General features: G+C 37.8%; 1 protein-coding gene across 1 annotated transcript in view; it reads left to right on the plus strand.

Moving 5' to 3' along the window:
• NCOA6 (nuclear receptor coactivator 6) overlaps nucleotides 1-7,500 on the plus strand; it is a 110,586-nt gene that overhangs the window by 20,455 nt on the left and 82,631 nt on the right. Inside the window, exon 2 of the mRNA XM_055090467.1 lies at nucleotides 2,280-2,361. The gene's annotated coding sequence lies outside the window, so the exon portion shown is untranslated. The remainder of the gene's footprint in view (nucleotides 1-2,279; nucleotides 2,362-7,500) is intronic.

Here is a 7,500-nt window from a genome sequence, read left to right on the forward strand (position 1 = left end):
CAACAGAGGGAGGCCGGCATACCACAAAAAAAAAAAAAAAAAAAAAAAAAAAAAAAAAATAAAGGAATTTTATTGATTGATGGATGGATTGATTGATTTTTTTTGGTTGTGCCAGGTCTATTTGGTTGTGCCAGGTCTTAGTTGCAGCAGGCGGCCTCCTTAGTTGCGGCCAGCGGGCTCCTTAGTTGTGGCATGCAAACGCTTAGTTGCAGCATGCATGTGAGATCTAGTTCCCTGACCAAGGATCGAACCCGGGCCCCCTGCATTGGGAGCACAGAGTCTTAACCACTGCGCCACCAGGGAAGTCCCTGTGAGGGACTTCTTTTTTTTTATAAATTTTTAAATTTTATTTATTTTTAGCTGCGTTGGGTCTTTGTTGCTACACACAGTCTTTCTCTAGTTGTGGTGAGCGGAGGCTACTATTTGTTGCGGTGCATGGGCTTCTCATTGCAGTGGTTTCTCTTGTTGCAGAGCACGGGCTCTAGGCACGCAGGCTTCAGTAGTAGGCACGCAGGCTTCAGTAGTAGTGGCGCACGGGCTTAGTTGCTCCGTGGCATGTGGGATCTTCCTGGACCAGGGCTTGAACCCATGTCCCCTCCATTGGCAGGCGGATTCTTAACCACTGCGCCACCCCTGAAGCCCCCTGTGAGGGACTTCTTTACACATGTATTTTCTATTTAAAAAATAGCTTGTGCTCTGTAAGTCTGAAATGATTTCAAAATATAAAGTTAAACTCATGCAAAAAAGTCTCATGGTGGTGGTGCTAAAGTATCAAGGGTATTGTTATTAGCTATATTTGAGAGGGAGACGTCTTGCACCTAGACAACAAATCTAGGAGATTTGTATTTGACACAAGCTGAAGAATATGCTTGTGGTTTTTCTTTATTGTTTTTTTTGTGGTATGTGGGCCTCTGACTGTTGTGGCCTCTCCCGTTGCGTAGCACAGGCTCTGGACACACAGGCTCAGTGGCCATGGCTCACGGGCCCAGCCGCTCTGCGGCATGTGGGATCTTCCCTGACCGGGGCACGAACCCGTGTCCCCTGCATCGGCAGGCGGATTCTCAACCACTGTGCCACCAGGGAAGCCCTATGCTTGTGTTTATGAATCAGATGCCAGAGGAATTCTAGGATTCTTATTTTACAAAGCTACTTAAAACATTTGAGTAGAGATATTATTTGTTAATGTGAAAGCATATAGAAAGTAATTAAATTTCCTGATAAACAGTCCTTGAGTTTTCTTAAATCTAGAAGGAACCTGTGATTATCTTTAGCTCTAGCTTAGTGATCCATCCTCTCATTTTATAATTTAGGAGTCTTAGGCACAGAGAGATTGTACCCTGCCCCAAATCATACAACTTTATGAGAAGGTCACAACTAGAACTTGGGGCACACTCATCCTGCCATGCTCAGCCTAGCTCTTTTTCCTGTCAACCTGTGTTTCATTATTATAAATAATGCTAGTCTGTTCTCAAGATTTATTCAGTTAATTTTACTACTAATCATTTGACGTTTGTATTGAAGCATAAAAAATGGATACTGCAGTTAGGAAATCATTGGATGAGCATTAGACTTTATTTAATTTCCTTATATGGATGGTGCAACAGCTGCGATGGTGCACAGTTGTGAACCCAGGACATCTGTGTTTTCCATTTATTTGCTTACTTGTTTGTTTTTTGCAGTAACATGTAATAAAAATTTTTTTCAGAGAATAAGGAGAGTAAATGTTAAATTTAAAAGTTTAATATTATTAGCATATTTACAGTTTTACAACAAAAAGAGTAGGAAAATGACAAGAAGGACTAAGTCTGTAGCTAACTACATATGTGACCTAGGGCAAATCATGTAAAAGAGGTTTACTAACCTCTGTGGGACTGTTTTCTGCTACCTTCTTAATTAGAATCCTTCAGGGGTTCTGCCCAGGACAAATGTATGTTTTTTGATATTTGTAACTTGAAGTATAACACACATAATGCAAAGTGCACAAATCATAAGGATAATGAATTATAAAAAGAGCAAACTTGTATAACCACTGCTGTTGTATTTTGAAAAAGCTTTCTTGGTGATTATGATAAGCTTTCCTTTAAAAGAAATCACTGGACTTGAGGCTGTAGGTAATCTCATGTCTTTTACAACTCTTTCTAGAGTGAAATTGACAGAAACAGTGATAGAAGGAATTCGGCCAGTCACAAAAATTTGCTTTGAATAGGTTTATTGGGATTATATATTAAGTCTTCTGATGTTTTTCTTCTTCCTCTTTGCCCTTTTTCCTTTCTGTCTAGGTCCTGGATGGAATGGAGAGGGGTCCTTCCTACTCAACTTCTGACTATCTTTTCTGAGAGTGGTCAGAGAGTTCTTAAACAGGTCTGTTGATTCTGTAGTACACAAATGCAAGTTCGAGTTATAAAAGACTTGGTTTCAGCCTAAAAACAAAGAATTGAATGAGGAAGTAGACTTTTTTTTAAAAAGAAGCCATTTTGATCTCAGTGTCTGCAGGGTATTTTACTTTGGCAAGCTGCGTTTGGCATGTGGATTGGACCCAAAGTGACTGAATTAAATAAGATCTGCTTAATATAAAAACAGTTGTTATGTCTTTATCAGTTATGTTGAATATATATAATATGGCAGAATTCTTTATTGGTTCCATGGAAAGTACCAGGAAAAGATGAAAAGGTGAATATCTCAGTTGTCTGTGATTCTGGTGGGTAATGGAGGCATGGATAAATCCAAGAAGGAAAATAATTATACGGCCCTCTTTCTAATGTTCTCAGAATTCATAACACTGGGGAAAAACAATCAAAGCTACCTTCACCTTGCATATCTCTGGTTAAGGGAAGGGCAAGTATATATGGGTTTTGTTTGTTTGTTTTCTTTTCTTTTACCTCTGTCTGCGTCACCATGAATGAACTTTATCATTATTCAGACAGATAAAAACTCAAGCTTAGGGCTTCCCTTGTGGCGCAGTGGTTGAGAGTCCACCTGCAGGTGCAGGGGACACGGGTTCGTGCCCTGGTAGGGGAGGATCTCACATGCCGCAGAGCGGCTAGGCCCGTGGGCCATGGCCGCTGAGCCTGCACGTCCGGAGCCTGTCCGGAGCCTGCGCTCCACAACGGGAGAGGCCACCACGGTGAGAGGCCCGCATACCGGAAAAAAAAAAAAAAACCCTCAAGCTTAGTGATTTCCCAAACTTGTCTTTACATTGGAATCACCTATGGAGCTTTGCAAAGTACTGATGTCTTTGTTCCCCCTCCCCACCCCCCACCCCAGATTGTGATTTAATTGGCCTGGGGGTATGGCCTGGGAATTTTTTAAAGATCCCAAGGTGATTCTAAAGTGCCGACAAGTTTGGGAATCACTGTTTTAGCTAGTTAAAGCAGATCTGGCCACTACGCACCTTGTGACTTGTTTTGCGTAAATATTTGGATAAATATATAAATAAGGGATAAATATTTTGTTTTAGAATCCTGTACTTTAAACCTAAATTCTTACTAGAATGAAAGCTCTGTAAAAGCAGGTACCATGTCTGTATTTTTTTCACCATTATATCTTTAGCATTTAGAACAATAACTGACATGTGCTATATGCTTAAATATTTGTTGAATGAGTGGATGAACCTATTAGTCTCTGGTGAGCTGAGAGTATGCTTTTACCTAATACTCGAGTGGTCTGAGATATAGAGTGGGTTGGTGGTGGTAGTGAAGAGCCCAGCCTCTATGACTAATTGACTGGGCTCCAGTCACAGCTCTGTCACTTAGTAGCTGTAAAACCTTAAGCAAGTTACTTCTCTAATACCTCAGTGTCCTCATTTGTACAGTGGGGGTAATAGAATCTATTACATGGGGTTTTGGGGGGAACTAATTGAGTTAATAATACAAAGTGCTTAGAACAGTGCCTTGCACATAATAGTGTTCTGTAACTTTTAGCTACTGTAGAATTCAAGACACTCCAGATTCTCTGTAGTTTGAGTAATTTAAAATAGAGTGTTGTATGGGGGCTAAGGTAGAATAATAGAATCAGCTGCATTAGATGTAGTTAAAGAAGACTTGACAAAGAAGGTTATTATTATTTATTTTTTTTTGGTCAACTTAATGAGGTATAATTTACATACAGTAAACTGCACCATTTAAAAGTGAAACATGTTTCAGTGAATTTTGACGGATGTACTTATTAGTTTACAGTATTTATTATGAAACACCTGTCACAACCAAGATACAGAAAATTTCCATCTTCCTAAGAAGTTCCTTATATTCCTTGCAGTCTGTCCCTCCTAGCCCCTTCACCTATATATTGCTTTGCATTTTCTAGAACTTTATGTAAATGCATTGGTACATTATGTTCTAAGTCTAGCTTGTTTCACTCAGCAGAATGATTTTTTTTTAATGAAAATGACTAACATTTATTGAGCATTTAATACCTGCCAGATATGGCTCTAAATTTCTTTTTTCTTTTTCTTTTTATTATAGCTGGTGTTTATTGAGCTTTTATAGTGGGCCAGTATTAGTCTAAATATTTTATTTTATTTTTCAGCAGATGATTTTGATATTTATCCATGTTGTTGCATGTGTCAGTGGTTCATTCCTTTTGAATGAGGAGTAGTGTTTTGTTGTATGGGTATACCATGCTTGTTTATCTATTCACCTGTGATAGACAGTTGAGTTGTTTCCAGTGTTTGATGATTGTGAATAAAGCTACTGTAAGCATTTTTGTTCAAGTCATTGTATAGATACATTTTCACTTATTCTGGAGTAAATCCCTAACAGTTGTACTGCTAGGTTGTGTGGTATATCTAACTTGTTAAGAAACTGCCAAATAATTTAAAAAGAAGTGAATGTTCAGCAGGATTTCCAGGGAGTGTGCATTAGTTATCTATTGTTGCATAACAAATTACCACAGATTTAGCAGCTTAAAACAACACACATTTATTAGGGCACAGTTTCCATGGGTCAGGAATCTGGCTTAAGTGGGCCCTCTGTTTCAGGGTCTCTCACAGGCAGCAGTCAAGGTGTCAGCCAGGACTGGAGTCTCATCTCAGTGATTGACTGAAGAAGGATTTCCTCTAAGCTTACTTGGTTGTTGGCAGAATTAACTTCCTCAGGGATGTTGGATTTAAGGCCTTGGTTTCTCACTGGCTACTGGTTGTCAGTTCCTTGCCTTGTAGCCTCTCCAACATGGCAAGCTGAGAAGGCACTAGAGTTTCTTAGGGAGATGGAAGTCTCATTCTTTTATAACCTAATCATGGAAGTGCTATCCCATCACCTTTGCTGTATTTTTTTTGGTTAGAAGTAAGTCACTAGGCCATCCCTCGGGGGAGGAGGGGGCAGGGGCGATTACAGTAGGACATGAATACCAGGAGGCTGGGATAATTGGTGGCCATATTAGAAGTCTATCTACCACAGAAGACATGGCTTAGTACCAGGCTGGGACTAAATGGGACATTAAAAAGAGTGGTGGTGGTGAGGAGTAGTTTGTGACATTTTCTTTACCTTCCCTGTATCAAACTATATCTCTTTCTTCCTTCTATCTTTCACATCAGCTTCTTTCCCCTTCAAGAGCAGATACATAACACAAAGATCATTCTCACAATGAGATTTGAATCTTGAGTGGGTTTTGTGTGTGTGTGTGTGTGTATGTGTGTGTTTAAAGATTCAATTAAGGCCTCTCCCTGTATCATTTAGTGTTTATATACATATGTATTTTTTAAAAAAACATTTTGTCGTGGAAATTGAGACATATGAAAGGAGAATACTATCATGAACCCCCGTGTACCTTTCACCCAGCTTCAACAATTTATTTTTTACTAATCTTATATCTATAATTTACATACAGTAAGATGCACTAATTTTATGCATACAGTTTTCATTTGAACAGATGTATATATCCCCACAATCAAGATATAGACCATTTTCACTCCAAAGGTACCTTATCCCTGTGTAATCAGTCCCCACCTCAGTCTCAGGCAAGTACCCATCTGATGTCTGTTACTGTAGGTTGGTTTTGCCTGTTCTAGAATATCATAGAAATATTCTTTTGATCACCATGAAGTTTTTGAGATTCACTCATGTTGATGCATGTATCAGCAGTTCAGAGTTCTTCAGACTTGGCACTGTGGACATTTTGGACAGGATAATTCTTTGTCTTGGAGATTGTCCTGTGCATTGTGGGTTATTTAGCAGCATTCCTGACCGCTATCCACTAGAAGCCATTAGCACTCCCCTCCCCATTTGTAACAATCAGAAATGTCTCCAGACATTGCCAAATGTCCAATAGGGGACAAAATCCCCTCCCTACACTGGTTGAGAATCCTTTCAGTAGTTGATCCTGTTTATTATTTGGCAGTATTCTATTGTAGGGATATACTTCAGATTACCCATTTACTAACTGATAGACATTTGATTTGTTTCCAGTTTACTTTGAGTTGAGGCTGTTGTAAATAAAGTTGCTATTAATTTTCATAGGCAAGTCTTTGTGTAGACATGTTTTCATTTATTTGGGGTAAATACCTAGGAGTGAGAATGCTGGGTCTTATGATAAGAAACTTTATAACTAAACTGCCAAATTGTTTGTACCTTTTTACATTCCCACCATATGAGAGTTCCAGTTGCTCTGCATCTTTGTCAACATTTGATATTATCATTCTTTTTAATTTTAGCCATTATAGCAGGTGTAGCTTTAGTTTGCATTCTCCTGATGATCAGTGATGTTGAACATCTTTTCGTGTGCTTATTGTAATGAATCTGTTCAAATCTTTTGGCCATTTTTTATTGGGTTGTTTGTCTTATTATTGAGTTTCCTTTGTCTTTTTCCCAACATGCGTACAAACATTAAGAAAATTGAAATAATGAATCAGTTTTATATGCTTCTTATATTTAAAATGTGAACATTTCCCATGATGTTAAGTATTCCTGAAAACATGAAATTTAATGAAGAAGCAGTATTTGAGTACATTTAAATTGATTAACCACTTCTTCTGTAGAGCCTTGAGCTAGCTTCCAGTTTTTCACTATTATTAATATTTTGATAAACACCTTCAAATATAAATCTTTAACCGCATCTCTAATTATTAATTGAGTTAGATTCCTAGAGGTTAGGATTAGGTATGATGTTAAGGAGAATGAACATGTATAAGCAAAATATGAATGTTAATCTATTTCATTGTACCTTTGCCACATTTGAGTATTTCGTTTTAAAAATATTTGCCATTTGATGTTGGAAGAAGGGCATATTTCATTTGCTTCTTTTTTTTGATTACTTATGAAATGAAAAAACTTTTCATATATTTATTGATGACTTTTATTTCTAATTTTATAAATTTTCCATTTGGGGGGCCAATTTTTCTGTTGGGATGTTAATGTTTTCCTTAATTTTTAAGAGTACCTTAATGTTAAGTTTATTAACCTTTTGTTATTTACAAATATAATTCCCAACTTGTATTTTGCCTTTTTACTCTTGTGTACTTTGTCCTGCAAAATTTTAAAAATAATAATGAAATTATATGATAAAATC

This window comes from Physeter macrocephalus, chromosome 14, assembly GCF_002837175.3.
Source record: "Physeter macrocephalus isolate SW-GA chromosome 14, ASM283717v5, whole genome shotgun sequence".
Classification (NCBI taxonomy): Eukaryota; Metazoa; Chordata; class Mammalia; order Artiodactyla; family Physeteridae; genus Physeter; species Physeter macrocephalus.